The sequence below is a fragment of the Theropithecus gelada genome, chromosome 3, assembly GCF_003255815.1.
Source record: "Theropithecus gelada isolate Dixy chromosome 3, Tgel_1.0, whole genome shotgun sequence".
Taxonomy (NCBI): domain Eukaryota; kingdom Metazoa; phylum Chordata; class Mammalia; order Primates; family Cercopithecidae; genus Theropithecus; species Theropithecus gelada.
This window is the reverse complement of record NC_037670.1, coordinates 130575360-130584338: the sequence shown is the minus strand read 5'-3', so window position 1 is coordinate 130584338 and position 8979 is coordinate 130575360. Positions and strand designations below refer to the sequence as shown.

The following is an 8979-nucleotide window of genomic DNA, read 5'->3' as shown; positions in this document are numbered from 1 at the left end:
AAATTAGCTGAGGGTGGTGGTGTACCCCTGTAGTCCTAGCTACTCATGAGGCTGAGGCAGGAGGATCCCTTGAGAGCCTGGGAGTCCAATGCTGCAGGGAGCTGTACTCCACTGCACTCCAGCCTAGGCAACAGAGTGAGACTGTCTCAAAAAAAAAAAAAGCATGAACGAAATAAGTTCAGCTTGTAGTTTATAAATAATATTGAAAATAATTTGATTTAATGAGAACAAATAACATCACCTTTTGATAAGCCAGGGCTGGCAGAGGTTGAATTAGAAAACATAAATTACTATTATATTGGAGTGGAGCCTATCAGAAACATCAGTGGAGCTTTTTCAAAAACCAGAATTGAAAAGGCCACACTGAGGACCTACTGGGATAACTGTGATAAATAGAAAAGCTTGGGAATTACTACTCCAATATGGTTCCTTCACCTTTAAAAAATGTGTATTTTATATTTTGCTTAATTTGGGATATTCTTAGGTAAATGTTCAAAGTCCTTATTTCTGTTATCTCAAAATATATATTCGTATTTATACCACCACCAGATGGTTTCACCAACGCTACAAAACTACTTTTCAGTTGACTACACCCAGTGGTAGCAAGGACCTGGGGAAATCTTGTAGCTCTATTAGACCAAGGTCAGACCCAAACCACAAATGAATAATGGCTAGGATATCAGAAAGGCACAGAAGCAAATATTTGAGATTCATTAAGATGTTTTATCAAAATACCGAAACAACAATTTCTTTATCTTGAACAAGAGAGTGAGTAGAAATCTGTCCCAGATAAATAACTTAGGCTTGGCTTTAATTAGCTCCTGATGTGATTCTCTGGATACTGAAATCACTCATGTGTAAGTACCGCAGATGCCAGGCCCTCAGGCACCTGAAAGCAACCTCCTTTCTCTCTTCATTAGAATGACCGAAAGGACTGCCAAACACTCAGACTAGAGCTGGGCAACAAGAGGCCCTGCAAGGTGAGAACCTCGCTTTGCAAACCACAGGGGTGGAATGGAGGCTGTGGGTCCATCAGTGCTGACAAGTAGGAGCCTCCAGGCCTCAGGTCCACATCTGAGAGGGAGAGCCCATTCCCGGTCTACCAACAATTTCACCTGTAATTTGTACACACACAGTTCTTTTGTTCTGCTTAATGCTGGAAGGGATGTACATGACAAAGAGCAGGCCAGGAGGGAACAAACCCCTAGCACTTTCTTTTCTTGCCGTGCATTACATAATAACTCTTTTCTGTCCATTTTTTCTTAAAGTCTCTGATATTGAAGGGGAGCTAGTTATTGCTTTAGATGACAGGATCCAAATGATGGCTGCCATTCGGTGTCTTGCTTAACTCATTCCAAAACAGTACATGCACTTAGAAGATTTTTTCTTCTAAGAACTGAACTTGGCCATTTCCCAGGCAGCTCTATAATCCAGCAAAAAATCAGAACTTGGATCACAGATTAGGAAAGTAATTATTTGAATAACCCCTCTTGGCTTTCCCAGACACCCTCTCCCCAGCCACTTCCTAGAAGCTCAGGGCGACTTACAGCAAAGTTTTCTTATACACTTCCTATCTTAACCCAGTCTAGAAAGAGAACTGCCAGCCAGGAGCTAAGAGCAGTAGCAGCAGCAATAGTAGTAACAGTAGTAGTGACGAACCACTTTCACAAGCATTGTCCTATTTGCTGTCACAGCAATCGTATGAAGAATGAGCACAAGTACTGTGGTCTTCACTCTGTGGACCAACAGACTGAGATTCTGAAAAGTTAAGGTAGTAATTGAGAGAGCAGGTACTTGAAATTCAAGTCTTTTACCTATAACTCAAGTCAAAGAGGCTATATCACTCTACTAGTTAGTTACAGATCCTGAAGTTGACTGGCTAAATAACTAGTAGGACCAGAGAAGTCTGTCTCTCAAATGTTAATAGGAACCTAGAGCTGAGTAGCTGGTGTTGCTTCCTGGGGCTGCCTCCTGGAAGATGCAATGGCTTTGCTCTGTCATGCTCCAGGGAGCTCAGAAGTGACAGAATGGGGACCTGGATTTCAACCTAACATAGATCTACCTGATGCTTATAGTCATCAATCGTTTACCTCAGAATTGGTGAGATAATCATGCAGAGATGGCTTAAAAATGCAGCAGACAGCCAGACGTGGTGGCTCACACCTGTAATTCTCAGTACTTTGGGAGACTGAGGCAAGAGGATCGCTTGAGTCCAGGAGTTTGAGACCAGCCTAGTCAACATAGGGAGACCTCCATCTCTACAAAAAATTTAAAAATTGGCTTGATGTGGTAGTGCATGCCTATAGTCCTAGCTACTTGTGAGGCTGAGGTAAGAGGATTGCTTGAGCCTAGGAGGTTAAGGCTGCAGTGAGCTATGATCATGCCACTGCACTGCAGCCTGGGTGACAGAGCAAGACCATATCTTCTTTTTTTTCTTTTTTTTTTGAGACAGATTCTCCCTCTGTCACCCAGGCTGCAGTGCAGTGGTGTGATCTCCACTCACTATAACCTCTGCCTCCCAGCTTCAAGCGATTCTCCTGCCTCAGGCTCCGGAGTAGCTGGGATTATGGGCGCATGCCACCACACCCGGCTAGTTTTTGTATTTTTAGTGGAGATGGGGTTTTATCATGTTGGTCAGGCTGGTCTCGAACTCCTGACCTCGTGATCCACTCGCCTCAGCCTCCCAAAGTGCTTGGATTGTAGGCGTGAGCCACTGCGCCTGACCAAGACCGTATCTAAAAAAAAAAAAAAAAAAAGGGGGGGTGCAGGCTGTTGGCTATTGTACAAGAGACACAAGTCAAGAGCTTAGAAAACATCCCAGGTCTCATCCAGCCCCAAGATTTCTATGAGTTCCTGGAAAAGTGGAGAGGAAGAAAGGGGGCTTTGAAAGCAGAAGTAATGATTCAGCAAGGATGTTGGCTGCATTTTTCCTCTGGAAGGTGAACCAGAGAATAAAGAACAGATTTTTCTTTATTTTGCAAGACCCAGGTAGGGAGAGTGGAGGGGAATGAAGTAATAATTAATACAACTGAAGTCAGAAACTAAAAGAATGGAGGGAACAAGCAAGTAAGAAGGAGAAGAAAGAAAACATGTTATGTTTCCTTTGAGAGAATCATTTGTCGAGACACTACATCTCAAACCTGGTAACAGCTGGTAAACTCAGCTTTGAGTGTTGCATAAAAATATCACCTGATTTTAAAAAATCGAAACTTATTTTTAGTTCACTTTTTCCACTTCTTCCATGCAGAGATGTTCAGTCAAGCCTTACAACTGGTATTATGGGTTGAACTGTTTCCTCCAGAAAAGATATGTTGAGGTCCTAACTGCTAATACCTCAGAATGTAACATTATCCAGAAATAGGGTATTTACAGAGGTAATAAAGTTGAAGTGAGCTCATTAGGATGGACCCTAATCCAATGTAACTGGTGTCATAGACAGGGAAATTTGGACACAGAGACAGACACACACACAGGGAGAATGCCACATGAAGATGGAGGCAGACACCAAGTGATGCATCTACAAGCCAAGGAACACCAAAGATTGCCTGAAAACCACCAGAAGCTAGGGGAGGGGACTGGGACAGGTCCTCCCTTGCAGACCTAAGGAGGAACCAGCCCTGATCATGGACTTCCATCCTCCAGGACTGTGAGACAATGTGTTTCTGTTGTTAAAGCCACCCAGTCTGGGGTACTTTGCTACAGCAGCCTAAGTAGACTAATCCAACTGGCTATTCGAATTTCACCTTTGTTGGATCCATGCTTTCCAGGTAAAGGCCTGGAGTGCTCTGGAACTGTGATGCTCAAAAGGCAAGGAGAATCCAGCAAGTTGGAGCAGGAAGTAATCCCAGAGGTCATCAATCTTAACTTGTTTTATAGATATGAAAACTGAAGTTCAGGAGGAGTGAGTGACTTACCCAAGTTTTCACCATACAGAGTCATGACTCTATCCCAGGTTTTCAGACCTCCAGCCCACAGCTCTTTCTACCAGGCCCCGATCTTACCCAAACTGCACACACAGCCCTTCCTGTAGTTATTTACCTGTTGGTTGGTTACATGCATCTTAAGTATGAAACTTTGGGCTGGAGTTACTTGGAACCTGCTGGCTTGGCAGCTGATGGGGGCAGGAGCGAGTCCTTTCTAGGGAATCTGACCAAGGGCTGCATCAGGGAGGCAACAGCTTAGAAGAGTAGATATTCCTGCTATCTGTAGACACATCACATTTCTGGTCCTTTCCTCACCTTCCTCCTCTGTTACCTTGCCCACATGGTCAATCTAAATCACAGAACTAGGAGGGCTAGAGAGGAAAATGTTCCATGTTAATTCAAATGCCAAGAAGGAGCCAGTGACTACAACATATATTTGCAGAAGATCTTATGGAATTAAGCGCAGAATAAACTTTCTGATCCCCAGGTAAATTATCAAAGAATTGGGCTTTAATTTTTCTGCTCCTCTGCATCTATATGAAAAATTAGTCCTGGGCTACTTTCTCCAGACGTACAGATTGGACCTAAGCTTGTAAGTGGTTCCCAAGTCAGAAGGTATTTGGATCTGTCTCCTCTCAAAAAGTCCTCAAGCAGACCCTTGATTTTTGTCCCATCCAGTAAACATGCCAAGTGCAAGATAACTACACATTTAAAGGAGCAGCAATTAAGTGGAATCTTGGGGAGGAAGGCATGATTTTGTCTACCATGGGAAGGAGAGCAGGGACTCCTTCTTTCTAATCTTCCTCTGTCTTCATGGGAACTGGATTTCTCTTGATTTTGTCTCTCAACAGGAAGAATGAGGTGAGACCACAGTTAAAGTGGTCACAGCCCCCAGGAGCTGACAGGCAAGGAGGGATCTTGGGTCAACCTGTACAAAAGGGCCCAGAGGAAATCCTTTGTTCTGATGTTGAGACACGGCCGTGTGGAAGGAAACCAGGCACAGCTTGTGCACTGATAGACTGGGGAGGCGAAACACTTCAACTGCCCCTTTGTTCTCTAATGCTATTGCTCTATCTTCCTTTCTCTACCTTCCCCCATTCTACCCCAACGAGAACCAGATAGAGCCTTCCTGAACTGACCAGTTTCTCACCTGGCCTTTCTTTTAAAAAAAAAAAACCAGCATTGGTACAAACACATGTGGCAATGAAGGTCAGTGTGATTTTCCCTCAAGATACAGGATCAGAGACATCTCTGCTTGTTGCCTGATCTACCTGCCCCATCACTTTACTATTTGTTTTTGGTTTGGTGTGAAGCAGGGTCTGCTCAATCCAACCCTTCTGCTCTCCAGCCTTCACACAATTTCCCCACACAACCTTCCCACATTTTACAGAAGCTGCCCATCCCTCCCCACCCACAAAGTTACTGAGGGAGCAGCCATGTTTGGGCAGGGTGACCTGACCCCACACACCACATCTCCTTAACCCATTGGGCCAAGCCAATGTCCTGCTCCTGGGGAGCCTGGAATCCATGCAGGAGAGATGGCTCAGAAGCTGTTGACAGTGGCAGTTTTTTGCCAAGTGGATTAGTAAGCAGAGAAAGCTCCTCTGCAGCCAGATGGATGGATGGGTGGACTTGCATAGAAGCAGGAAAAAGAGAGTGAGGGAAGCCTTAACTGTCCACGACGCTTTCATTCCTAGTTCCAGAACATCCCTAAAGCCCAGCTGCCTCTTGACCTTGGCTTCGTTGATAATCCTCTAGCTTGAGCTAGTTTAATGTGGACTTCTGTTGCTTGCTTGAAACTAAAAGAACCCCCATTTATCAGAAATCAGCTCTGAAACCATTGGCTGGAGAATGGCCAGAGCTAGGGCATCGCAAGATCTCCCCCCGAAGAACAGTCCTATGAGGCCTGGAAAATCCTCCTACTGTATCATTTGAGCCACATTTTACCATCTCACCCACAAGGGGGAAATGCAAGTTTGGGGATTGACTCTATGACATCCAGACACCTTCTCACTCCCCATTGAACTTGGAACTGGCACGTTAACCACAACTGCCAGCTCACATGCATTCTAGCTGCCATGTTTTAAGAAGGACAGTAATGGTTCACAGTCCTTTATCCAAATTCTTGAAGTCCGGTGTTTCGGATTTCAAAATTTTTCAGATTTTGAGAAGTATGGCCCATTATAAATTATGTAAATTATATAACTCCCCTGGAAGGGTCTATGGCTGTCTCCTAATCAAACAAAATACACTAATATTTAAAAAGTGGAATAAATAATGATTATAAGCAGTTTCATGCCAAGTTTTCCTTCCAAATAGTTTCATATTAACTCAGGACAGGTGTTGCCCTCAAGTGAGTTACTAAAAATCTTAGTTTCAAAGCTTTCAATATTGCAGTAATGAACCATTATGGTTCCCCATTTCACAGATAAGTAAACTGATGACCAAAATGGCTATGAACCTTACTTGGGCAGTCTGGCTGTAAAGGCCACAGCCTTAACTACCATCCCATCTTGCCACTCCATTGTTACACTGCTTCTTTAAACTTGACCCTAACCAAGAGTGGCAGGCTGGGGCCAGATCTGTTAAACCCCATGGAGGAAAATCAGAACGGGAGCTGTTGAACAGAGTAGACAAAGTTAAAGAGGAGATGTGACCATCTTCTTCAGATAGCTGTCTTCTCCTCAAATTCTTTCCCTAAGGCCTTTTCTAACCAGGGGACATTGGGCGACCAGAGACACTAAGAACAATCTTGCAAGGAGAAAGAGGTCTTGAGGTTCTGAGTGAGAGGTATGCAAAGGATAAGTAGAGGTTAATCCTAATCTTTGCCAAGTAAAGCAAAGGAAAGCTTTGAGAGTCAACAGCCTCAGGTCTTTATCTTTCAGTTTATCCATTCATCACTCATTGGGTGCCTACTTTGTGTCCAATGCAATCAGCACTGGAAAATGCCAGAGAACAAACTGCCCCTGGCTAACAAAGCCCTCTGTAAGCCTGCTCCCAGCTGCCTTTCTGATCTCTTCTCTCCCCTTATATCCCTTCTCCCTCTCCCACTAAATCCAGCCACACTAGCCCTTCCGTGCCACAAACCCGCCAAGATCTTCCCCGCATCGGGACCTTTGCCCTTGCAGTTTCCCTTGCAGGCATTTTCTGCTTCCCGCTCTTCCAATGGTTGGCTGCTCGGTTATTCAGGTCTCAGCTTATCCATCATTTCCTTCGCAGGGACTTCCCTAACCGCCCAATGGGAGGAGCCACCCAGTCGCTCATTTCCCCATTGCCTTAATTTTTATCTTTGCACTTATTGCTTTCTGTTTTTTTCTGTTTTTCATTTGTTTACCTTCTCTCCCTATTGAATACAGCTTTCTGGGATCAGGAAGCTGGTCTGTTTTGCAGTCTGCTGAATTCGCAATGTTTCAAACAGTGCCTAGCACATAGTAAGTAGTCTATAAATATTTATTGAATAAATTAACAAGCAAGAAATTGAGCTATATTTTGGGGATTATGTTAGCTTTGTTGTTTTTGTTTGTTGTGTTTGAAAGCCTGAAGTGTTAGACCAGAGAAAACATAACACAGGTATGTGGCTGAGATGGCTACCTGTCCAGCAACATCCATATTCCCCGTCTTTAATAACAGCAATCCTGTGTTTTAGCTGAGAATTTGTCCGACCAGTTCAAGTGTACTTCTCTTGGCATCTTTACAGCATGGATTTGGCCACACTGGGTGAGAATGAGCTGTGTCATTTCTGAGTCATGTCCTTAAAAGAAATTTACATCCTCCCCTCCCCTGGCCTTTATCCCCCTTCCCGCTACCTAGATGATATTAGGATCCAAAGCAACCCCATTGGAGCCAAAGATGGAAATCCTGTGTTGAGAATGATAGAGCCGCCTTGTCATCTGTGAACAGTTTATTTCTGGATTATTACATGGAGAAAAATAAACTCCCACCTTGTTTAAGCCATTATATGTGGGGCTTTCTTAGTTACAACAGCTAAGCCAGTATCCTATGCCTAATAGAAGTTTTTAAGTCTTTTTCAACAATTTAGAGTGTTTTTGCTCTATCTGGTCTGCCTCTGCCAGAAACTACTACCCAAATATTACCTTTATTTTTTGTTTTATTTTATCCTCACTATTTGTCAAGTTAGTTCATGTGTCCCACAACCCACTGCATTTGTGTGTTGTAGAAAAAGAAAGAAAACACATTTAATGACTGTCTACTAGCTACCAGGGACTATGTTAAATGCCTTGCCTGTAATACCTTGTTTGATTCTCCTAATAGATACATGAGTCTGATGTCATTTTCATTTTATACATAAGGAAACAGGCTCAGAGAGGTTAGGTGTCTTGTCCAAGGTCACACAGCTATTAAGTGTCAGAGTTGGGCTTTGAACCCAGAGGACGTTGATCCTGTTCATTCTAATACTCTGAACTTATATCATGGTATATGCAATGACTGAGGGCTTGCATAGGGGTTTCAAGACTTGCTTTTCTTTTGGCTGTAATTGACATCATTAATCTAATTGTGTGATTTTTCGCTTCATAGCTTGCTGCTCTTTATGATGTCTTTATATAGCCTTTATCTCTCAGGGTCATGTTGATTTGTTTATAAAAATTATGGTAAAATATAACAAAATTTACCATTTTAGTCATTTTTAACTGTACAGTTCAGTGGCATTAAGTACATTCACATTGTTGTTCAGCCCTCATCACTATCTATCTCCAGAACTTTTTTTAACCAGCCCCTGAAAAAATATGAAATGCTTCATGAATTTTCGTGTCCTCTTTGCTCAGGCGCCAAGCTCATTTCTCAGTCTCATTGCAATTTTGGTATATGTGTCGTAAAGCAAGGGGCCCTTGTGTTTAAGTCACTGGTTTTCTAACTCTTGGCTCCCCTCCCCCTTCTCTTGCTTTCCTTCTGTGATCTGCTGCCTGCAGCTCAGTAATGAATTGGAGTGTCCCAGTCATACCTGTACCTGCTCAGGATCATGAGGGAGAGGAAGGAGAAATAGGCATGACTCTTTATCAAGTGTCCTGGCTTGGATCTTATCTCTGCTTTCTGCCCC

The 8979-nt window shown here is 43.4% G+C and overlaps 1 non-coding gene across 1 annotated transcript; it reads right to left on the bottom strand.

Annotated features, from left to right (window-relative positions):
* Positions 1-8662: 8662 nt before the first annotated feature.
* LOC112621902 lies at positions 8663-8770 on the bottom strand. Its single transcript, XR_003118834.1, has one exon. It is a non-coding gene; the product is annotated as a U6 spliceosomal RNA (small nuclear RNA).
* Between the last annotated feature and the right edge of the window lie 209 nt (positions 8771-8979).